Source organism: Mauremys mutica, chromosome 2 (genome assembly GCF_020497125.1).
Source record: "Mauremys mutica isolate MM-2020 ecotype Southern chromosome 2, ASM2049712v1, whole genome shotgun sequence".
NCBI lineage: Eukaryota > Metazoa > Chordata > Testudines > Geoemydidae > Mauremys > Mauremys mutica.
In genome coordinates, this window is record NC_059073.1 from 192,368,070 (window position 1) to 192,393,873 (window position 25,804).

The following is a 25,804-nucleotide window of genomic DNA, read 5'->3' on the forward strand; positions in this document are numbered from 1 at the left end:
GTGACACAGCTCCGCACCACCCCAGTTTGTGTATATATACCATTGAAGTTGGTGGAGCTATGCTGATTTACACTAGGTGAGAATCTGGCTCCAAGTCTCAATTCAACCCATAATGCGCAAGGGCAAGTTTTGTGTTAGATGCCACCATGCGTCCTCATTTTGAGCAGTAACTTAGCCCCACTGATATATCAGTGTGAGTGAGAAGCTAGCCCTCAGAGACAGCAAGCAGCAGAGCAGTATGTTAGAGCCTCCTGGTGGGGAATAATTAATCAGCGAGAAGAGAGTCTTTTCCCCCCTCCATTTAAATGCATTAATTAAGCTAGATTTTGTGTAAGAAAGTTATAGTAAAGTTACGTTAGAATGCTCCCTCCCCTAGCAGTAGAGAGAAAAATCTTTGTTTCTCTCTATAGATTCTGCTTGGCATGTTTCCCTCTATGAATTCAGTGGCATTATTGTATGCTGACTAAAACTCTTCCTTGTCATTTAAATCTTTCCTGGTTTTGGTTTGCCTTACAGATCTCTTTTGCAGGATCAAATAGCAGCCATGAAAAGACAGCACCATCATTGTTTTGTCCCTTGTTCATACGCACTTATGTTGTTCCTCTGTCCAGTTTTCTTACAGTTAATTGGTTTAGGGAATTTCCTGGCATTAAAAATATGAGGCCAAATTCCATCTTTTGTTATGCTGTTGTAACCCCACTGAAGTCACTGGGGTTGCAGCACTGTAGCTGAGAACAGAATTCAGCCCCACAGAGTTGAGGGTAGTGTGGGCCTAGAGAAAAAAATGCTGGGGCGGGGAGGGATGAGAGGAAATATTTGATTTAGAAACTTTGATGCTCATAGGTGACAGAGAAGAAAACATTTCTGATTTTTCTCTGCATCAGCGTCGGTTCCTGAGCCCTGGAGGCTGACACGTGTCAACCAACAGGAAGAGATTTTGAAGTTCTTAACAATAAAAATAGTTTTAAAAAGGTCTTGCTGGATTTCCCTCTCATAATGTAGATTTAGAGGTTGGGCTTTCCCCTGAATCATGTCATCATGAATCAGAGCATAGACATCAGCTCCCCTGAGGAGAGAAACTACTAGCCCTGTAATCCAAATGAATGATAGATGAGGTCATCAGATCCTGAGCATCCTGGTACAATTTACACCAAAATGAAAACAGATAGTAAAAATAAATACCCTGTACAACTATGGAACAACAGGAGTATGATATAGACTCTTTGGGGCAGACATTATGGATCTATTCCTTCCAGAGAGCTCAGCACACAGTGATTTCACAAATAATACCTATCTAAAGCTAATAATACACCACAGATCAAATGGATTCTTCATTTATAGTATATAAATGCTGTGACCTTATTTAAAGGTTTTCATTTTATCTATCTATCTATCTATCTATCTATCTATCTATCCTTTCTGGGCCAAGCAGGTTAAAAAACAAACATTCCCCTGGTTTTGCTCCTTCCGATGAATGTGATTAGGTTTGGCAGAATTTGATTTTTATTTTTTACCATTTCTATGGACAATATTGATGTTTATTTTAAGCATTTTTTCTATTTTTATTAATTTTCACAGTTGTACAAAATTATGAGGGGATCAGACAATTATTTAATGACACATTGACATTCAAAAATAATTAAAGCTTTTTAACTCAGGTTCTGAAGCAGAATTCTTCTTTGTCTATCTGTAAATTTCTATTATTATCAATGGGAAAAAATAATTTGTTTGTGTTTGCAGTGAAAACTACATTGAGTGACATTTTAACAATAAAAATCTGATCCTTCCAAGCGTAAAAATGATAGTATAGGACAGGGGTTGGCAACCTATGGCACGCGTGCCAAAGATGACACGTGAGCCGATTTTTAATGGCACGCTGCTGTCTGCCAGAGCAGTGTCCCATTAAAAATCCTGCTCAGCCTGGCCCAACCTTCTCTTCTCCGCTCCCCCCCCCCCGCCCCGCGGGGTGTCAGGGGGCAGAAGCATAGGCGTGCGCACGGGGTGTGCCGGATGTGCCCAGGCACACCCTAATGCAGGGGTGGGCAAATGGCCCCACTCTCCCGGTGCAGCAAGACCTCCCCCACCTTCCCCTCTCCCCTGGAACCATGTCACCGTGTGTGCAGGGCTCTGGGAGCCGGGGCTGCGCGCTCCCTCAGGGCAGCGTTTGGCTCCACGGGAAGGCAGACACGCTCCCCCATTCCTTGGAGCCATGCCAGTGCTCGCGCAGCGCTCTGAAGGGCGGGACTGCCCGCTCCCGTGGGGCAGCCTGTCTGGCTCTGCTTGGAGCAGAACATGCTGCTAGGAGCCTCATGGTAAAGGGTCCGGGGCCAGGAGGGCTGGATAAGGGGGGGCAGTCAGGGGACAGGGAGCAGGGTTGGATAGGGGGTGGGATCCCAAGCGATGTGGTTAGGGGCGGGGGATGGGGGTGGATGGGGCATGGGAGTCCCGGGGTCTGCAGAGAAGAAGCGGGGGCAGGGCCTTGGGGAAGAGGTGTGTGTGTGGAATAGGGGCATATCTCCTCCAGCCTCTGCCCTGAGCCCCCCTCACACACACCCAGTCCTCTGCCCTGAGCCCTGACTCCACCCACCACACACACAGGCCTGTGCCCTGAGCCCTGTGCCCTGACTCTTGCACCCCCCACACACCTCATGCACGCCCCCACATCCTGGCTCTTGCACCCCCCCACATCCCCACCCCCACCCCAAGCACCAAACGGGAGCTCCTGCAAGCTCCCCCACCACATTCCCACCTACACCCCTCGCACCAAATGGGAGCTGCCCAGCCCCAACCCTGAGCCCCTTCCCTCATTCTAGCTCCTGGCCAGACCCTTCAACCCCAGCCCTGTGCTCAGTGCACTCCCACCCTCAGCTCAGTGCAGAGAGAGGAAGAGAATGGGCCAGAACCAGGGAGAAGGTAGGTACCCACTGTATGTGGGCAAGGCGGGGACCTCAGACTGGCAGCAGGCTGAGCAGATCCAGCAGCCGGGATCCTGGCTGGCAGGAGCCGGCGGATGGAACCCCTGAGCGGCAGCGGGCTGAGCGGGTCCAGCAGCCGGTCTGGGGTCCCGACTGCTGGCCCCACACAGCCTGCTGACGCTCTGAGGTTCTGGCTGCCGGACCTTTGCCAGCCAGGGTCCCAGCCGCAGGCCCTGCTCAGCCTGCAGGCCCCGCTCAGCCCGCTGCCACAAGCCCTGCTCAGCCCGCTGCCGGCTGAGCAGGCCGCGGAGTAAGATCAACAATACAGATCATCACTTAGTGTTATTTAAATGGGTTGTTCTGATGAAAATGTGGCAAGAGGGATAGCTCAGTGGTTTGAGCATTGTCCTGCTAAACCCAGGGTTGTGAGTTCAATCCTTGAGGAGGCCACTTAGGGATCTGGGGCAAAAATTGGTCCTGCTAGTGAAGGCAGGGGGCTGGACTCGATGACCTTTTGAGGTCCCTTCCAGTTCTAGGAGATTGGTATATCTCCAATTATTACCTATTTTATTTATTTTTTTTAATTTAATTTTAAATGAAGCTTCTTAGACATTTTGAAAACCTTGTTTATTTTACAATACTAGTTGTTATATAATAACTAGTTTAGTTATATAGACTTAGAGAGCGAGACCTTCTAAAAAACATTAAAATGTATTAGCGGCACGCAAAACCTTAAATTAAAGTGAATAAATGAAGACTCGGCACACCACTTCTGAAAGGTTGCCGACCCCTGGTATAGGATATAAAACAGTGGTATACTAAAGCTGACTAGTATCTGGATTTTTATTCTTCCTGGTCTTGATTCTCCCTTGCCTCGTACCTTGTGCAGCCATCTGTACCTGTTCAAAGTGAGTGTAAAACACTGCCAAATTGGAATGGTAGTTTTTTTTTACACTAATGTTGCACTGGTGTATGATGACAAGAAATGCAGAGGAGTCATGAATGTCGCTCCTTGAGTGCTGAGATCGTCTGGAATCATTCTGTGTATGGAGCTCCAGCTGAAGTCCTGTAGGAAACTCTCAGGATCTAGCCCAAATCTGGGAACGGGTGGTTAAGTTTGCACTCCTTTATACTTTTCTTTTAATTCTCCACCATCTCCTCCAGCCAGTCTCCTCACCAAGTCACTATATCCATTTGACTCATCCACTACTGCTAAACTACTGCTGAAAAAGCACTTGGGGAGGTGGGGGTTGTTAGCACTTGCCTTGTTGCTACGCTCGTCAGTGCCTCGGAGGCGAGTGGGCAGCTTTTAATTTTTAACTTTTAGTTTAACTTGGCAGGCGATTCCAAATTCCCCTATTTCCCAATGTACCTTTTTTTCTTTTTAATGTTGCTTTTACTGCATTCAAGATAAACAAAAAGAGGAATAGTTGCAGGGAGCTGAAGAGTACTAAAGTGTTTTCTAGATGACCGTAAACTGTATTGTATGGTACTAACAATTGTATTACACAAATACTTAGTTTTGTGTTTCTCCTTACAAATTAATAACTAACATTGTAAATTAAAAACCAGGAATAATAAACTTGCCCTCACATCCAAATAATCTTCATGATGAATTTAAATACGAAATAGTACTGAGAAACATTGATTGTCTTGAAGAAATTGCAGGGATATTGAAGGTGATAGTAGACAGATTTATCATCCTTGAAGGTCCCAAGATATTTATATGTACACCTAATGGTCTAGAGAACTTTCTTTTGCACTCTACCAGTTGGTCATTTTTGGTAGGTTTTGATTTCATATTGCTGCATCCATAATTTGGTTTTGTTGATAGTCAGTGGATTTAATAAAAATAGACATTGGGTTCTGTATGCTTAAGTTAATGCCAGAACATTGGTCTTGCGGGTAATTCCCAGAACGTATAATACAGAGATAAACACCAAATCAGTTACTAGTTTGGAACATATGAAATGATGGATTAATGCCCAAAACGGCATAGGCAATAGCAGCTCTGTAAACAGTGCAGGAGTGCAGTTGATTGATAATCACGTACTGTATGTGATATCATAAATGGGGATCTGGAGTCACTTTCTTCAAAACTGAAGAAAAAGCATAGAATCAGAGCAATGTAGGACTGACCTGGAGAGGGAATGTACTTCAGCCCTGATAGCTGTTTATCTAACCTGGTCTTAAAACCCTCCAGTGATGAGGATTCCACAACCTCCCTTGGAAGCTTGTTCCAGAGCTTTACTCTCTTTAGAGTCAGAAAGTTTTTCCTAGAATCTAACCTAAATCTCCCTTGCTGCAGATTAGGCCCATTAGTGGTTGTGCATCTCCTGCCAGATAAGGGGCTAACCATAGGGCCCATAATCCTTTATCCCACCCTGCACTAGGAGTGATTCTCTCCAAAATCAATAGGACCGTGTCAGGATCCATTTTACAGAGTCCCAGATCCCCTGCAACTTCCATTCTGCCTAATGGGACTTGCCACATTTTGTAACAACTGATACTGTACCTGGATCGACTGCTTCATGAACTCCTGAAACAGTCACTATTGGTCCACCTGCCAGCCCAGTATAGTTTGTTGTTTAGTTTGCTAAGAGTGCCTTCAATGTCCTCTCCATCTCTCTCTGTTGGTCTACCAGCCACCACATTAGCTCCTCCATCTTTTCCAGATTCAGCCTGTTCTCTTACAGGCCACCTCTCAAGCCTTCTTGGTTCTGGCTGACAAATGGATCCCAGATAAGTCCACACTCATGAACGAGCTCTCCTCTTTTGCTCCAAGTTTTCCAAACCAAATAGATGCACCTTTTTTACATCCTTTCCCCTCCTACCCCTTCACACACTTTTTTTTTTAAACCAGGAAAATTAAAGATAAAAACAACTTCATAATGCAAAGTTTAGACTGAAATATTCAAATGTTACTTAATTTCTTTTTTGGCTTTCCTTGTTAAAGGGACACCACCAAGTTGAAATCTAGCCCAATGAGGGGGTGTGTGGAGGCAGTTAAAAGTAATTTTTTTTTTAAGAAGCAACCCTAGTTTTTTAATTTCCTGATACTTGCTTATTTGAAGAATTACGCAGAAATTAACAAAAATGAACACTAGCTTTTTTGCATTTTCTGTATAAAAATGTGTATTTTGGTGGTGATATTTGCATATATGTAGTACTGCCAACCTCAAACATTCAAAAATCATGAGTCAGGCCCCTGCAAATCATTAGATTGACTTAAAATCATGAAATTTTTAAGAATAATAGATTTTGTGTTGCTTTATTTGCCTTCTGTTTTTTGTTCAAGTCCTTAGGGTTCATGTTTTCCAGCTTTTCTTTGCAATTGGGAGGTCTAGAAACTAACATTTTGTGTTTTTTTTTAAATGAAAACCAAAATTCTCTCAATCATATGCTTCCAGGACTGTGTTACAGTCGGCACCATCCTGAAGTGGCTGGTTGTGCCTGTGCATTGCTAATCAAAAGATTGATCCCATTCCCAGAGCGTCTTGGCTGATTTGAGGCTCTTCTGTGTTACTTAGGCCTAGTCCGTGTTGTGGGGTCTGACTGAACTGCACCATTCCAGAAGGAGCTGTAAGAGAAACTGCACACAATCTCCTAGAGCTCTGAGGTGCCCATGGGAGTATATATGCTACTCAGGGCCAGCACTAGCGCAGCAAGCAGGTGCTTAGGGGTGGCCAATGGATAGGGGCGGCGCGTCCGGCTCTTCGGCGGTGGGTCCCTCAGTCCCTCTTGGAGGAAAGGACCTGCTGCCGAATTGCCGCCGAAGAATGAAGCGGTGGCGGTAGAGCTGCCGCCGAAGTACTGCCAATCGTAGCGCTTTTTTTTCCCCCGACGCTTGGGGCGGCAAAAACGCTGGAGCAGGCCCTGATACTACTACATCACTGAAGTGGTTGTAATATGTTATTTTCCCTCTCTTGGTGGAGAGAAGGGATAGAACAGGATGAACACAGTAATTGATTTTGTCTAGAGTCTGCACATGATGGGGCTCATTTGTACCTGTCCCTCCAGATCACCAACACAAAGGCCAGCTGCTGTCTTGCCCTTGTAAAATACAATCCTACTGTGTGTTAGGCGAGGTATTTCCAGTAGAGATAAAGATATATTAATGCCACCATACAAGACACTGATAAGACCACATCTGGAATATTGACTACAGTTCTGGTCATCCATGTTCAAGAAAGATTAATTCAAACTGGAACAGGTGCAGAGAAGGGCTACTGGGATGACCAGGGCAATGTGAGGGCCTGTTTTAGGAGAAAGGGGATATAATTGCTCTCTATAAATACTTAAGAGGGGTAAACACTAGCGAGGGAGAAGAGTTTTCTAACTTAGAGGACAATGCTGGCACAAGAGCAAATCGGTATAACAGGATTCAAAAAAGAACTAAGTAAGTTCATGGAGGATAGGTCCATCGATGGCTATTAGCCAGGATGGGCAGGGATGGTGTCCCCAGCCTCTGTTTGCCAGAAGCTGGAAATGGGTGACAGGGGAAAGATCACTTAATGATTACCTGTTCTGTTCATTCCCTCTGAGGCACCTGGTATTGGCCACTGTTGGAAGACAGGATACTGGGCTAGATGGACCTTTGGTCTGACCCAGTATGCTGTTCTTATGTTCTTAAACTTGCCATGAATAAATTTAGGCTGGAAGTTAGAAGAAAGTTTCTAACCATCAGAGGAGTGAAGTTCTGGAACAGCCTCCGAAGCAGTGGGGGCAAACAACCTAACTAGTTTTAAGGTGGAGCTTAATAAATTTATGAACATGATTATAGGATGCTACAGCAATGGACTCAATGACCCAGAAGGCCATTCAAGTTTTATGTTCCTATGTGAATGAGACGACAATGTTCTTGGGACTCTATCTCCCTCCTTGTTGGTCTAGTACAAAACACACTGACATGTCTCGGGGTTTTCCATTCACTCATCATAGCACCCATTTCCACATATCTGAGTTCATAATTCATATATATTACGGGTAAAATTTCAAAAGCACTAGAGCAATTTAGAAGGCTACGTTCCACTGAAAGTCTTTGGGACTGAGGATGCTAAATGACTCAGGTGCTTTTGAAAATGGCACATTTGCACTTTTGAAAATATTACCCGTTCTGTATAACAGTAGTAGTAGTGGTTAATGAATGCAACAAGAACTAAAGCAACAAGAAACCAGGGAACACCTACAGTGCCTTTAATCCTGTCCTCTTCTACGGAATATTAAAATACATTCCACAGGTTTCCTTGGATATACAGAATTTGCGTTTACTAATGTGTGGTGTCCTCTAACCAAGTGCATAATGAAAGATAATACAATGTTAAGGAGAGAGTTTATCAGGAGCCGTCAAGGAAAGATTCAGGTAATAACTTAAAGAACTAACAACGTCACTTTGCAGTTTGTCTGATTTATGACATGCTTGTTTGCCTGTGTTATCTGGAGTGGCCCCTGTACTGGGAAAGCAATCAGAGAGGCCTAGGGGTGGGGTGGTGAGACCAGAGATTGTAACAGCTTCCTAGAGGGGGCTGCAGCTGCTGGATAGAAGTGCCATGCGATCAGAGCAAAGCCAGGGGGTTGTCTGATTGTGCCGTTGCTGCTTTCAGAATCAGACTTTTCCTAAAGACGATTGGAAAGGTATCGGAACTCTGTCCCAACCCCTGTTCCCTCTCAACTTTGCTTTGGAAAATCTGGAGATTCTTTGCCCACAGAGAGACTGTAGAAGATTTTTTTTTTAAGTTGGGTTTAATTCTGCTGGATTTCTTCTTCCTTTTGCCGAGTTGCTTTCCTGTAGCTGGTGTGCTTGGTAGATGAGGAAGCAGCGTGCATATTTGGGAGCTGTGCAGAAAGGTAAAATTCAGCAATACATCTACTCCTGATTTGAAAACATTACTCTTGTTTAATGTGATAGCATTGTAGGTGGATATTGCACAGGGCTTTACTTATGGCTGGGCTTGTTGTAGGTAAAGTTGTGATCTCAGTGTTTTGAGAGTGATCTGTAGAACAATGCACTTTGAAATCTAATAGTTTTCATGCCTTCTCTGTCAACTCAAGACATTCGGCTGATTTACTCATGCAGTTGAACAATGTTTTTAAGAAGAGAAATCTTTTGTGGTCATGGGATTCAGCTTTCACATGTGCAGTAAGAGGGTCAGTCCCTTTTCTAGAGGATTAAGATAGTCCACCCCCCCACTTACCCTGCCTTTCAACTCCCCCTTTCCAGTGTAGTCATTAATACATTGACATAAGCATGGAGTGTGTTTATGTGTATGTGTGGGTTTTATATTCTAAATACCAAAGGTTAAGTCAGGGTTAAATTTTTTTTTTCCTGGCATTTCATCTATTTTTATGTTTGAGTCAACTTAAATCACAGTAAATCTACCCTCAAAAGGTGCGAGGAAATAAAAAAATGCATAGTCCAGAAGGATTTAATCGTAATCAGGACTAATAGTGCTCTTTCACTCTTTAAAGCAGTGGTTCTCAACCAGGGGTACGTGTATCCCTGGGGATATGCGGAGGTCTTCCAGGGAGTACAGCAACTCATCTAGATATTTGCTTAGTTTTACAACAGGCTAAATAAAAAGCACCAGCCAAGTCAGTACAAACTAACATTTCATACAGACAATGACTTGTTTATACTGCTCTATATACTATACACTGAAATGTAAGTACAATATTTATATTCTAGTTGATTTATTTTATAATTATATGGTAAAAATAAGCAATTGTTCAGTAACAGTGTGCTGTGACACTTTTGTATTTTATGTCTGATTTTGTAAGCAAGACATTTTCAAGAGAGGTGAAATCTGGTGGTACGCAAGACAAATCAGACTCCTGAAAGGGGTATGATAGTCTGGAAAGGTTGAGAGCCACACTTTGAAGCATTTCTTATGAGCCAAGGCTTTACTTTTTCCTGCACATGTAGATCACTGGGAAAGGGGAGTACACAATGAATTTCAATGAAGTTAGGAGCCAGGGGATTATGATGAATGGCATAAGGTTCCCCTTATGAAGCACCTACTGATGAGATTTTGCTATACCGTTTTCCCTGCAATGGGAAAAAAATAAGTTTGAGAAATAAACATGCTAGCTGCTGCTGTTTTATGTGAAAATCCAAGGTTTGTGGTTTTGTTTTGTTCTGTTTTGTGGGAGGGTGAGAGGAGGAGGGAACTTCCTTTAACATAATGGAAAATATTCAGTGGTTTCTATATGTGAACACAACCCTAGTGAAGTCAATGAAATTGTACAGGTGTAATAAAGGACAGACTTTGGTCCATGACATATTTTAAAAATACATTGCTAACAATGCTGCTGGGTTGGGCAAATGAAATTTGACCCAGTCCATATTCAGGCTTCTATCAGGACAAACTTATGCATTTTGCATAAGAATGTATTCTCCAGGGGATAGCAACATATCAATTGAGGGAAATATGATTTTTGTTCCCCAGTTTCATTAATTTCAATGTGTATGTTGGTTAAGGAGAAAAATCAGCCTTCAAACAATTCATTCCCAGACTTCATAAATTGTGACGAAACTTTCATTTACAGTTTGAACATTTGAAAAGCAAAACCGAGTCTGCAATATGTTAAACAGTTATGTGATACTTTATGCACTGTACTAAGCTATTGTTCTGTGTGGACACAGTTATAACTTTATCAGTTGTCCAGTGCTTCACAGAAGTCACTGGGAGTCTTTGCCCATGAGCACTACAGGATCAGGCCCAGAATCTCTTCTCTGCCTCTTGAAAACTATCTAAAATGACAGACAGCTTTCAAAATATATGTTAAGCAAGAATGTACCTTAGACAGCCTTGGCTCTAGAGGAAGGATCTCTAGTTAACTGGAGTTTGTTTTTAGCTGTGAGAAATCATGACTCAACTCAAATATTTTATTTTAAAACCTAGGATCAGGTGATAATTACAGCGTTTTGTACCATTCAAAATACTTTGTTTTTTTTAATACTGTTTATATGTTACGCAGTCTGTGATTTTTCAACTTTGAGCAGTGCCTGGAAGTGGTCATTACATTGTAAAAGCTGTGTTTAGATTTTATATGGTATGAATTTTGCAACAAGAAGAGGTAAAAGAACTGTATATAAGGAAGCATACTTTACCTATTTATTTGAAATTTGGTAGGCTACTTCTGCATATTGCTAAATACTCAGTTGTCTATGTTTGTTATATTAAAAAAAAAGCTGTTGCTGGAAATTAATCATAGTTATTGTGTACGTCAATCTAACAGAGGGCCCATCCTGCTTCCATTGAAACCAATGAGATTTTTGCCGTTGATTTCAACTGGAGCAGTAATAGTCCCAGAATGTGGAGTCATAGAATATAGGAGTATTGGTAATTGTGTTTCTTAATATTACACAGCTAGAAAGGGGTTGTTTGTTTCAAACAGAATTAATTAAATTTAATAGCTAATGCTTAGTGGAATGCTTATTAACTCCTTGATAGCTTAGGTACAAGTGCTCAAGAATCAACATCTCATTTCCAAGGATTTCCCATAGGTCAAATTCTAGCACATTCAAGTTTCCTAATACACATGCATATGCCCCAAAGAACAATTATTTAAACATAGTGGCCTCAACAATTCAGCCATTACAGTTTCCAAATTAATCTGAACTACCTACATGCAGTTCATACATTTCCTGTTATCTTTCACAACTAAATGTTAGGGATTTTTTTTTTTTTTACTCAGAAAGTGGGTACTTGTAACGGACCTATTTTTTCGGTCATTTTGGTGAGGTGTATTGTTAGGACATGTATGAAACTCAAAGTTCTGGGTTCTTTTTCTGATGCTGTTTTACATGCTTGCTGGGTGATTTCGGGCAGTTCTTCAACCCTTGGGCTTTATATCATAATTGAATGCCTCTCTGAAAGATCTGCTCTAGTTCAGCCAACAGCTGTTGGGCTATGCAGCTATCACTTTGAGATTCTCTATTATGCAGGAGAATCATAATGGTCTCTCCTGGTTTTAAACATCTACGAAAGTCCCTTCATCTCTTTGTGTTCGAGTTTCCTCACCTGTAAAATGGGGCTAATAATAACCACCTCACAAGGTGGTTGTGAGATATTCATTATTATAGAATTCTTCTAAGATCATTGAATTTGCCAATGTATTTCTTTGTGGTTTTGAATCATAAATGCATACATGCTCTTTTAAAAACAAAAACAGTGACAATAACCAAATTAATGAGCAATCCTACAATTATTTTTAAAAGTCTCAAAAAATGTATTAAAAGTTAAAAAACATATAATTTTATCCTTTTAAAGACTTTTACACAGATAGAGCTGGTGCTTTGTTTCAGGGCTCAGTAATCTATTTCTTATTCAGTCAAAACTGCTTTTGACTTCAGTGGGAGTTTTGCCCGAGCAACAATTGCAGAATCAAGATGTCTATTGACTGTGGGCTTGAAGAATCCCTTCATCCCCATTTAAAGCCTTGAAAAGAGGGATGGGCCTGAACCAAAACATTTGGACCATGCACTAGGATGTTAGGTGGACAGATGGAGACAGATCTTTATTTTATTGATTGCTCCATCTCTACTGGAGATTCTTGGAGTAGATCCCATCTTAAAGGTGATTGCAGGTGAGAGGATGAAGTAATTGACCACCTCAGCTTTGCAAATTCTACAGAAAATTTGGTATTGTTATTTGGAATCAGGACTGACACAGCTTCAGTATTGCTGTTTTGGAGAATACCAGCTTGCCCTGTTCTGATGATGTGAAGAGTGTGATGTACTCCGTGGACAAGTTTTACATAGACGTAGCTTTGGTACATTTTTCCCTCCAAAGAGGAAGTAGACCTAAATCGTTATAGCAGTTGACTGGAATTCGGGGCCACTAGTTTCTGTCCCTAATTCTCACATTGACTCACAGGGTAACCTGGGGCAGGGCACTCTTACCCTTTCTGTGTAACTGTAAAATAACCTGTTAAGTGAGTATGATAATACTTACCTACCTCACAGGCAGGGTCGGCTCCAGACCCCAGCACGCCAAGCGCGCGCTTGGGGCGGCATGCCGCGGGAGGGCGGCAGGCGGCTTCGGTGGACCTCCTGCAGGCGTGCCTGTGGAGGGTCCGTTGGTCCTGCGGCTTCGGTGGAGCATCCGCAGGCGTGCCTGCGGGAGGTCCACCGGAGCCGTGGGACCAGCAGACCCTCCGCAGGCACGTCTGCAGGAGGTCCACCGGAGCCGCGGGACCGGCGACCGCCAGAGCGCCCCCTGCGGCGTGCCGCCCTGCTTGGGGCGGCGCACTTCCTAGAGCCGCCCCTGCTCACAGGGCTGCTGTGAGAATTAATTAACATTTATGAAGTGCTCTACGATCCTTGGATGGCACTGTGACCCCACCCCTTTCACTTTGGGAACATCAGGCCTAAATGGCACTGGGGCCAATTGGCCTGAATGAAGGAATGAATAAGGCCTGCTTGGCAGCCGAGAAGGGAGAGCAAGAACAGAGGAGCCTATTCAAGTGAAGTTGCACCCTGCTCATATCACCCTGGATTGTGTGATATCCACTGTTCCAACAGCCCTGTGGAGGGAAGGGCACATGGTGCCCACAGTCTCTATTCTGTTGCCTATTGAGGGTCAGTTTATCTTCCTCAGAATTTGCCTTCATACAGCCTGTTGTGCTCAGGGATTAGGATTTGCTTTTAAGTAAATGCAGATGTTTAACAGTAAACTATTTTATTGAAGAAAGCAAGCACTGTGTCTTGGCCGTGTCGAGGCTGTTAAAGAAAGCTTTGGCCAGCAGCCTTCCCTAAGTGAGGCCTGCACTTTGCTAAAAGAGTGAAAAGAGTTGCAAAAAGGCAGCCTGGAGGATGATTGTTCACAGCTGAGAATGAAGGACCTCATGCCCTGCTCCCTTTACCATTCCCCAGGAACACGCCAGGTGTGTACTTTTACCTGTATCCATTTTGGCCTTTAAAATCTTTTAGTCTCTCCAGCGTGTGGACTTCCAGGGTAAACACAACGTGTTATGCTTGTTGAAGAAGGCTAAGTATGCTCAGATTATCTTTATGGCAGATTAGGAGAGTCCAAAATGATAGTAAGTGACATGGTAATGGATTTATATGTCTAAAGTGCATTTTCTTCCTACTTGCTAATCCATCTCCTTTGTTTATATATTTCATAATGTAATTATGCTCTCAAGGTTGCTAATTTTGTGCATAGTTTAAAAATATGATCATAGCTGGGCTGGAACACTCAGGACTCTGGGTTTAGTGGTAGAGGCTTGCGTCTCTGTTCTTCATAAAGTAAGACAGAATTTCCATAGCCTGCAGTGTCTACTGTAGTGATCTCTTGTTGATATGAAATTAGCATTGCCTTTCCTCACAGGGACTGTGTCTTCACCATTCTTTTCTGACCCTGCTGCTATCTGATTACCCATAGGGTACAGACCTATGTGATAACAGGACTGAGGTAATGAATTGCTTGAGGCTTGAGGTGACAGATTGATTTGCAGTGATAATCTAATAGACAGGTGTGTTGACGCAGCCTGTTTCCAGTCCACCTCCACTGGAAAAGATCTGAGGAATTAAGTAGCATAAGACACAGGAGAAGGGAGGATGCTATTAAGGTTGAGTGTTTGTCTTTCTAGTTCTTTAAGCTACATGGACACTCTGTTAGCTTGGGGGCAGCAGAAAGCGGAAGTGTAATCCATTTAGGAATGTATTTCTCTGCAGTCTTGGGGGCTTGCGGGGGTGGGGGGGAGCGAGCGAGAGAGAAACCAATATTGTTTGGAGAGCAGAACATTGCAGTGGGATCACATTCTGGGTACTTACTCCATGGCTCTGCCTTGCTGTTTAACCCATCATTGCTGCATTCAGATACTGGCAGACAAAGATGGGTGTGGTGCCCACTAACCCATGCTGAGGAAACCAAAAGAAGGAGTGTGATTGAACATACATTCTTTGCCACACCAGTTGAATGGATCTTGCATAATGAAAATGAAGGGAGTGGGACTTCCATAAAAACATGCCTGCAGGGTCATTTGGTTTTATTTTAATGTTAAAGGTTTGATTTTGTTTTGAGTGTGGTTTTAATTTGGATAAACAGTTCAGTCTGTAAATCACATGTTGGACCATTGATATAATGGAGCATTTAGCTCTTGCCACTCTTCTCTTGTATATGAAATGCCTTAAACTGTGTGTTAAAAGTCCATCCGACACCCCCCCAGGATATTTAAGCCTGTATGTTCGATGCACTAAAATTTTGTTGGCTGTACCCATAAGATAGTCCCACAGATTCGTGAAAGAGCAGTATTTGCAAATATATTGTTTGGGAAGATAGAATTGTTTTGTTTTCCTCTCCCCTGCATCTTTTCACCCTACTCCATCCCAGCCAAATTTAATAAAATACCTTAAAAAGTTAAAGTTAAATGTTCTGGCCAGATTCCAATTTGGGTAATTATGTTCTCTGCACCAAGATACCCCCTGCAGTTTCTGTTGGATATGGTGGTATCCTCTTCCTGTCCTAAACTGTTGCACAGTATTGCTCTGTCTAATACTGTGTTTAAAAAAACAAAAACAAAAACAAACAAAAAAAGCCAAATTTCACCCCAGAAGTGGTTGCCATTTCAGCTGTGGGCAAAGGCCGAGATCTTCAAAAGTATTTAGGCAACTAACAGCTTAACTCGACTTTGAAGATCTGGGCCAAAGTGACTACTGGGTCCAAACTTAGAGTCTTTATTCAACTCCTGTTGACTTAATTGGAAATTTTACCTAAATAAGGGCTGCTGGGTGAGTCCATAAAAATGTAGTCTGAAATATAATTTGTCATTACTTTGGATGAAATGTATTAGACAGATGGAACATCAATAATAAGAATAATAAATACATCTATAGAACCTTTAAATTGAAGGTATTAAATAATTTTGGTAAAAAGTATTGGTGTTCCATTTTACAGAGGGGGTACACAGCGATTAAGATTGTTGTAAAAGATCACACAGCAGGTCACTGGCAATCAAATCCAGCCATAAAACCTGGAAGTTGTGGCTCCATGTGCTCTGTTGATTAGTCCAGGGAACATCTCATTCAAATTCAGTTAAGTTTGCAATCTCCAACACTATTATCACGATAAAATATTTTTGTTTAAATAGGGCGGGAAAATTACTGCTGTAGGTAAAACTCTGAGTATCATTATTGTAATTTCAGTAAATACCACACTAATTACAGTGCAATATTTTAAATAAAAATGCTATATTGAAAGATGGAAAGTCTTCCTTACTCCAACAGTAAAACTCTGCAGCTGCATATTGTTCCCTGTTGTGGTCCAAAAAGGTGAGATTTACATGTCTTATGGGACTTCTTATTCATCAGTTGCAAAACCTCATTAAAAGATGACAACAATTTGATGTTGTTGTCTACAGATGGACACCAGACTTAGAAGTTGGTCTACATTCAGTACTTTCATAAATTCTAGGGCTAGGAGGCAGTATCATGATCACCTCTTCTGACCTCCTTCATGATATAGGCCATTGAAAATCACCCAGTAATTTCTGTATTAAGCCCATAATTTCTATAGCATATCTTCTAGAAAAATATCCCATCTCGATGTAAAGAATAATTATGGACCTAACCCAGTAAGGCACTCTTAAGTGTGCATGTAATTTTAAGCATGCAAGTAATTCTGCTCAAGTGGGAAATTTTTGTGCTTAAAAAGTTTCATAAGTGCTTAAGTATCATGTTGAATTGGGCCCATATTTATTTACAGGAAAGGGGTAATTTCTAGTAATATATTTAAAAACAAAATTGGGGGGGGTTATGTTATGAATATACAGCAAACGTGCTTGGTTGTGGACAATTGTGAAAATTCCACTTATCTGCCCACTGCTTGAATATTTTCAGATCCCTTAAATGTGCTCAGATTTGTTATTTGAGCACAGAACTTTATCGCTAGTTTTTTACTTGAATTATTTTTAACTATAATGAAACTATAATGTTTAGCAGGTGGAAAAAATCACTGGCTAGGCAGATGGCCAACAAGGATTACAAACACTAATGTTACTATTTATTTATACTGCAATTTATACATAATATAAAGATCGGGAAATTTACTAAATGTCCCTGTTACTGCCACCTTCCTTTTTCCTCCCCTGTTCCCTCCATTGTTTTTATTTTTCGCTTGTTGCATCTCATTTGAAACTAGATCATAAGATCTTCCAGGAAGAGATTCTCTCCTCCTGTGTGTTTGTATAGAACTCTGTGTAATGGGGACCCAATCTGGAGGATGCTACCATAATACTGATAAAATAATGAATAATTTCTCACTGTGCTGGGTGCTGTACAAACATAAAGAGCTAGACAGTTTGCAGCCCTTGCCTGGCCATGGAGGACTGGATGAGACGCTTCCTATACATGCTTGCCTAAGGGTGATCTGCAGTAACAGATGCTGTGCTTTGCTACCCCTTGGCTGAAGGGGGCAGGAGGGTAGAAGCTGGTGGTACAACTGATGGAGCAGAGTGTGTCAAGAGGGATTGTGCCTACTAGAGGCAGAAACTCTTCAGTTGCCTTTTTTAGGGTTGTGCAGCTCTGCACTGTCCATATACAAGGCTGAACCTAAAAGCCACAGTCTAGCCCAAAACAAGAAACAGTCTCCCCTTCTTCCCCCCCCCCCCCCCCCAAGATCTTAAAAACTAGATTATAAAGTGCAAAGCTGTGCATAATAACATAAGGTTAAATTCACCCTGACACAGAGGGACAACACAGGCTTATGCAGCAATTTAAATTCTCAAAATAGAGCATAAGTGTGAGTTAAGAGGCTGGGGCCTAGGCCGTATGCTTGTACCTGGATTTGAATATCACCCTGGCAGCAGAGGCTGTTTGAGGGCAACACAAGGTTACAATAATCAGCTGTGTGTGTCCAGGTTACTGGTATGTTTCACACCCTTAAATAAACAATTAGGGGATAGCAGCGGTTTGTTACAGGACATTTACTTGATAGTTAAGATGCTGAATAGCTAATGAGAGCCCAAACCATATCTCAAACAGTGTGGGTACTGAACACCCACAACCATCGGGAACACAATTCCCCCTCCCCCCCCACACACGTTATTTTTAATTTAACTGATACATCTCAGCCTCCCCAGGACTTCTGCAATCCCAATATAATTTGTTTCAAATTGTTGGCTTTTTTTGCCTGGTGTGAGTATGTTGCTCTACACTATCACATAATACAAGGCCACTATAGAACAGCTTCTGCCTAAACTTCAGTAACAGACTGTTCCTTTTGGGTTTGAAGAATGAGATGTTATCTAATTTTAATATATAAACACAAATCCAGATGCTATGGATAGGAAGTGTGACCTGGCTAGCTCCACAGTTATGTTTGTTGATTAATTGATTGATCAACAAACAAAAACCTGTTTGCTTGAAAAAACCTCCCAAAATGCTTCCTTTTAACACGAGTTACCTGCAGCTACTATTTTAAATGTAAGTATTTCATAGTATTTTAGGGCCACTTATGTGCATGTTATCTCTTCCTGGTAATTTTGTGAATTGTCATAGATCCTGTGCCTTCAGAATTGTTTTAATTTTCCTGATCATGTGACTTTAATGTGATTTGAGAAACCAAAGTTCAGGTGACTTCTGGCCTGATTCTGCAATCCTTACTTCGGCCAATCTCCCATTGTCTCCAGTGGGAGTTTTGGCTGAGTAAGAACTGCAAGATCAAACTTTTGGGTCTTAAATAATAGACCAACATACTTTCAAGTAGTAGAATTAGATTAGTATAAATAAATCAAAGCACTGAGATTGGAAAGCTTGAGTAGCTATGTGTGTGTCATTGAATTAGATTGCTATTTTTTAAGGCCCTGCTCTGCTCACTTCTTTCTTACTAAAGAAAATCTCTGAATAAATACTTCTAAAATTAGAAGCATGTAAACTTTGCTGATCTCGCTGAGCTGTTATTGCTTTTGATTGTGATCCCTGGAAACGTTATGCCATGTCTTTCAGGTGTTGATGACACACCTATTTATTATCTATACATGCTGCCTCCATCCCTAAATAAAACAGGTGAGCAAATATTGACAGATCACCCACACCCTCTGGGCACGCTATGCCTTTTGAAAGAAATGTCTGACTTTAATAAACACTATGATGTTCATTTTAAAAAGCTCTCTATTCTGTATTTGTTATAGGGCTGCAGGTGTTCCTTTTCAGCAGAAAATCCAGTGGCATCACTCCAGCCTTGTATCCAGCTGTTTCGCTTTAGTCTGAAGGCCCTCTTGTCTTCTATAATATTTCTACTGAAACAAATATCCCTCTTTTGTGTTAGGTCTTTTTCTCTCTCTCTCCTGTCTGTACCATAACTATTAAAAAATTGCTGTGCAACCTTTCTTTCACTTCTTTGTGTACATGTTGTCTACCTGAAGCCTGATTGTGTGACAGCATTTACTTGCATGAGTAGACTCATTGATCTCACTCTTAGATTTAGATTAGTCTTTCTTGGTTAAATGACACATGCTGTTCAAAATACTTTTCAGTGGGAAACAATGGAATAGTTTGACTACTGAGCTTTCCAAGCCTTTGACATTTGTGATAGAAATTTAACTTCCAGCCTTTCTGAATGTTAATGTATTAACAAAGGCTGATTTTTAGAGGTGGAGGGGTACGAACTGTACCACAGAAATACCATGAGTCCTAGGCGGTATTTATATTAGAGAATTGAACTGGTGGGATTGCGGTCGTGAAGGCTCCAATTGTGCAGTGTGCCTATGCTAGTCATCCTGTTTCTTTTGGTCGCAGTTTTGCCCACACCCTTACTTGCACTGTAGAACATCATTACACTTGCACCTTTATCAGACTGCCTTATCTTGCAGTTCCTATCAGTGCTCCTTCAAGCAGTGGCTTGTGGGAGATTTTGAAAGACCTTCTGGGAGCCCAGTTGAATTGTGTATGTGAAGAGATCAAGCTCATTAATTCCATGGGAAACTCTGATAGGTCCCCTATGGCCATTTATGCACAATTATCAGAAAACCTCAGACCCCTCACCCTCTCCCCAAACCTTCCCTGTAGGGTTACCAGATAGCAACTGTGAAAAATTCGAATGGGGGTGGGGGTGTAATAGGTGCCTATATATGGGAAAACCATAGAAGACTAGAGATATGCTGGGAGCTAGCACATTGAGGGTCAGAGTAGCTGCAGATCTACAAGCAAGGTAAGGTTGGGAAAGTTTTGGGAGGCTGGAGAGAGAACATGGGAGATGGAGGCAGCAGTAAAGGCTAAAGAAGCCATGTAGACTAGCAGATGAACTGAGTTTCGAAAAGGATCAGAAGACTGGAGAAAAGCTAAGGCCAGAAGTGGATAAGAGGATTTCTGATGAGGATAGCATAAAATGAGGGAGGCTATCAATTTAGTTTCAATGGTGCTAGATTAAGCAGGGACTTACAGAGCCATAGATTGTTGGTGGGAAAGATCGGTAACAGAAAACCGTGATTTTGGTTGTTTTTCCCCAGGCTGCTTGAAACTCATAAGGAACCACATTTTCTGATGTGTCTTTATCCTGCAGTTCTGATAATGGTGTGATGTAACATGTCATTTTCTTGGGGAAGAACCTTTTAAAATGAACACCCTGCTTTTTGTAACAAGCTCTCTAAGGAGCAGAGAGCAGAATTCTGAGTGTATGAGCATGTTTGACATCTTGGGAACACGCAGAAAGAGGAAAAACCTAAATGTGCTGAAGGGGCCTTATTTCTGTGAATCAGGATAATTCCGCTGAAGGCAAATGGAGTTATACTGGTGCAAAACTAATGCAAATGAGATCAGGAACAGCCCATAGTGGTATGTGTTTTTTTTCTACTTACTGATGAGGGTAAGAGTTCAAGGGCAAACTTGCTTGTTTAAAGATAACTGCATTTGGAAAAAGTTTGGATGCTGGAGTTTTGAGTCTTGTGGATTATTTTTCTTGGTGATGTGAGCAGGCATGATTATCAACCATTTATGGTCTGAAAATATCCTGCAGTTATAAATTATTTGATGATAGTTTGTGTAATATATATTAACTTTTACTTGTATCTGGCTTGCCTGTTCTGCAGATAGCTTTTCTACTACTCAGTTACCCTCTTCCCTGAACTTAAGACCACGCACCAGTATTTTAGCATTGATGCATGCCTGGTATCCGCTGCAGTTTTCCATATGAGATCATTTAGTTTTGCCTCTGTTTTGGTTATTACACCTGTGTCTCTTCAATGCCATCCCTGCTGGACTGCTTCATTATCACTGTGTGTATGAAAACCATGTAAGTCCTCTGATAAGCTGAATGCTTCAAACGCTTCGTTCCACCCACCCGATTTATGCAGGGCCTTGGCACTACTGCAGCCCTGCAGAGATGGCAGATTGTAGGTCACACACGGATTGCTTTTCCTGCAGCCCTTGCCCATTTGAGAACATGAGGCACAAAAGTAAGAGAAAGGAGGAGCGTTTCAGTGGAAATGGAGAGAAGGGTGAGAAGAGAAGCTACGTTCTCCCGTTAAGAGAAAGAGAGAAACCAGAGTTCACCTTGTTTCCCAGAAGCTGGAGAGGGGCTTCTTTCCTTTCAGGTTTGAGACCAGCAAGTCATCCCTGTGAATCCTGCTGCTTGAATCCCTCCATTTCCTTCATCCTGCAACAGACTTCAAACACCTTATCCTCCTGCCAAGCCTCTGCCCAGCACAGCTGCTCATGCTGTCAACGTAGTCATCTGCAACTAAACACCCGCCTCTGCTGTACTATTTGCCAACTCTAAATGAACCCTGTGACGAATCATTTCCTCAAAAAATGTGAAATATGTTGAATAAATTATGTATTTCATATTATTATCAAACGTTGATTTGCCGTATTGTCTAGAGGTGTTAGCTAGGTCTTGGCCCCATTGTGCAGTATCAATGTAGTAAATGACAGTCCCGGCACTAAATATTACCATCTAAAAGACCAGAGTTTTTATGTCCAGTAATGACCTCTGGAGACTGTAAGTACTGAGCATTGGTTCCGAATGAGAATAGCTGAGATGTCTGTTCAGGTTCATGTTTCAGATAATGGTTTGGAAGTAGTATGTGATATGAAGCTAAAGAAACACATTACCAGAAGGAAACAGCAGATAGTAGAAGGCATTTATGATTGTTGGCTTTGAATGGTTCATGCTTTCCTGGGGAATCATAACATTTCATATAAACGTTCAGGGGATCTATGTAACACTCGAAGCATACACTTCTAATGAAATTCTGTATTCCCACTGATGCAGGAATTTCTCAAGGTGTAATTATCCTGCTTGTTAGACACCTTTGTTAAATTAAGCTAACAGAACCTATATAGAGTGTGTTCTCTCAGTGACCATACTTTCTTTTAAAGGATTGTAGTAGATTTTTAAAAGAAACTGTTGTAAAGCATATGTTTTTAATCCAATGTTTGAGGCAGTGTTAACTAGTGCTCAGAGCACAGGCCTGAAAGTCAAGAGAACTAGATTTTCTTCCTAATGATTCTTTATGTAACTATGAGCAAACCATTTAGATTCTCCATGCCTCAGTATTCCCTCTAGTAATATCCATCTTTGTAAAATGATTTCAGAAATTCAGATGAGAGCAACACATTTTTGCAAATTATTTTATTATTATATGATGTAGTATTTCATTATATTCCTATACATCCTGGAATATATTTATTTTCCTTAGCTGTCTCATTACTTCTTCAGTTACAGGTACTTTTCTCAATTATTTGCACAGGAGGGCTCTGCCTGATTAGCATTTAGAGTATAGTAGGTTTATTCTTCAGACATTGAACTCACTTTCTTTGTCTTTGACTCATTCATGTGGGTACCGTTACAGTTGTTTGAAGCAAATCCCTGATGACTAGCTGGTGTGTTGACCTGTACAGCTGCAGAAGGAAGAACTTTTAGAAAGAAATGATACTGTTTAAGCAGATAGAATGTCTTGCTTCATTGTACTTCAGCGGTAGGAGAAATGAAGGGCATGTGCTGAGCAAATCATAGTTTTCCTTTGTACTGTAAGTAGCGCTGACAACTCTCAGGGCAAAAGTAATGAAAGATTGAAACATTTGTTCCTTAATATTGTGATTTTTTTTGTAGCACCTCTTTTTTTTTAAATTACATTAGTTACAGAATTTGAATCCAGATTTCATACACCCTAAAGTTCAGGTATTCAGATGTGAAGTTTTAATTCAGGCCTAACTCTAGTTGATATGTGCTTGTCCAAAATGTTCTTCTTCTGTGTGGTAGTTCTTCCATACTGCTGTGACTCCCATTGGGGATGGAATAAAGTGGGAAAACTCCCTCACTCACTTGAATGAATTATCTGAACCCTCAGAGAACGCTTTAGTGGCCTAAAGGTGCAGAGAGTTTCCAGGTTGCTTTAACTATGTTTGAACAGCTTGCAGCAGGAGAAAAGGTATTCACTGAAAAAAAAATAGGAGAGGAAAAGTGAAAATACTAATTGACAAAAGCAACATAGAAGTTCTATGGAATCTGAGTGAAGGAAGGAGCGTGAACTTTTTTGTAATACTTTCAACCTGTATGAGAGCTTGAATATAAAATTCCAGGCAAATGTAGGTGTTGAGGCCCTTTGGGATTGTAGAACATCATGATGACTGCCTGTACTGCTGTGTTTGTGTTTCTTGGAGATTAAAATTTGGCAAATATTAACATCATCTTTTTACGAGCATTTTATTTTGTGAGACCCCATCTTCCCTGAAGGGAAGCAAGCTTTTCTTACTTGTTTTAAATGTTTGCAAGTATTTTGCTTATTCCTATGTATAGAGATGGGTGAACTGTTTGTAAGAAGCTGTTTTGGTTGGGTCCTCATTAGTGAGGCTACTCTAAGAGTAAAGTGCTAATCAATGAGCATAAGAATATTTGGCTGATGATGACATTTTACCGTTAGTGACATAGGTACTGCTGAACTGGTCATGGTTTTCTTAAATATATTTGTTGTTCCTTATTTGTAATAAAAGATGCTATTTGGATAGTAACACAGGCTGTTCCTGTGAGTCATTCCTTCTTACCTGGAACAAGTACAGCAGATTCCACTTAATAGCAACCCAGATATTAACAACTTCTGGTTAATAGCAACATTTATCTGGGAACCAATCCCGTCCCATTGATTTTAATGTTAATGGGATTTGGATATTGGCAACAGCATGCTGGTTATTAGCAATAATTTTTGGAAGAAAGGCTCTACCTGAGGGCAGGTTTGCAAGGCTGCAGCCCTAGAAGAAAGTGGCGAGACGTGCTGAGCACCCCGTACAAGCAGGTTTGCGGGGCTGCACCCAGGGAAGAAAGTGCTGGGACCTGTCTTGGTGTATGACCAAGTGCAGCCCTGCAAACCTGCCTGCAGCTGGTGGTCAGCCCATACCAGTGCTTCCTTCTGGGGCTGCAGCCCGTCAAACTGGCCTGTGTGCAGGGACTGCACAGGAGGTAAGGGGTGGTGAGATGGGAGGGGAGGCTGTGGGCTGAGCAGTAGCGGGACAGGGGTAGGGGGAACTGCAGCCCAGATGCTGGAACTGCACCGTACCTCTTCTTGCGCTCTCTGGATTGTGCCCTCTCAGAGGACTGCACACAGGAAAGGAGCACTGGGATGTGCTGAGCCCTAATGCTTGGAGAGGGTAACGTGAGCCCCCAGCGCCCCTGCTCCCAGTGGAAAGCCCTGGCATCCAGGCTGCATCCTCCCTGCAGGCAGATTTGCAAGGCTGTAGCCAGGGAAGGCACGTCCCAGCACTTCCTCCCCTGTCTGCTGCCTCTCAAACCTGCCTTCCTCGTACTAGCAACAGCCAGATAATAGCAACTTTTTGCTGGCAGCCGAGCTGAGGGGCTGCTAATAAGCAGAATCCACTGTAAACAGTCTATTACTTTTTTTTTACAACATTCAGATGTTTTAGATCTCGTGTGCTTCTTATTTTAACGTTTAGATCTAACTCTGATGTTTATGAATTGTTCTGAATTATGGAACATACTTATGACTCTGAAATGGACATAAAGCCCAAGTCATTACCATCTGATAGCTCTTCAGTGGCCTATATGAAAGAAGTTCATGGCCTCCATCCAGTTCCTAATAAACTTTTGTCCCTCTTGCCAAAAGCACTATGAAAATAGGCTCTAACTACTGCTCTTGATGGTGTTATCATATCAATATAAACAAAAGGCGATATCAGGGTTTAGTGGGGGAGGTTGGCACTCCTGCTATGGATGCGTTACCTGTATTGTGAACAAATAAAGGTCTCCAGAGTTGTTTAATTTGATGCCAAACATAGCAATTCTAAAATGGAATGATGATGATTGAAATAGTGTTTATCCTGAGCACTGTTGTTTTTAAGAACTTTATTTATTTACTGGGGGGGGGGAGGGAAGGGGAAGGGAGGAAGGAAGAAATACTGGAAATGTAATGAGAGAACCTCAAAAACTACAATTTTTTGCAGTTCCTTCCAATTTTTCAAAATTAGTCCAATTGTATCAAAATTGTGTGACGTTTAGCCTATTTTCACTCAAAAATAAGCCAGTTGTTGAAACATAAAATTTTTTGAAAGCGGAAATATATTTTGGATAAGGATCAATTAATTTTTTTAAAAACTCTTGCATTTTAGTTGGTACAGTGCAGACCACATTGGGGGCCCAATCTCAGTTTGATCTCTGGACACTACTGTTATACAAATTATTATTAGTAGTAGTAAAGATCATAAACAGAAGAAGACATTTCTCTCCTACGCAGTTCTCAGACTCTCAGTAGCATGCTGACACTGAAAGTAGAAGGGGTGCTGCTGCTGCTGGCTCGTCACTGGTCTTAATGGTGAGCCATCACAGTGGCTGCCCTTAGAGTCAACATTTGGGGGATCCAAATCTTGATATTTTTGTTTTGTTTTGTTCATTTGCTTGTGCCTTTTGGGTGGGGAGGGAGCACCGAAAACGTTTTCC

General features: G+C 41.7%; 1 protein-coding gene and 1 long non-coding RNA gene across 2 annotated transcripts in view; both read left to right on the forward strand.

Annotated features, from left to right (window-relative positions):
- The window catches only part of TNS3 (tensin 3), a 355,327-nt gene that overhangs the window by 31,708 nt on the left and 297,815 nt on the right, over window positions 1-25,804 (forward strand). The gene's annotated exons all lie outside the window — the stretch shown is intronic.
- On the forward strand, window positions 18,148-19,186 carry LOC123363118. The gene is made up of 3 exons (XR_006576710.1): window positions 18,148-18,342; window positions 18,865-18,924; window positions 19,050-19,186. It is a non-coding gene; the product is annotated as an uncharacterized LOC123363118 (long non-coding RNA).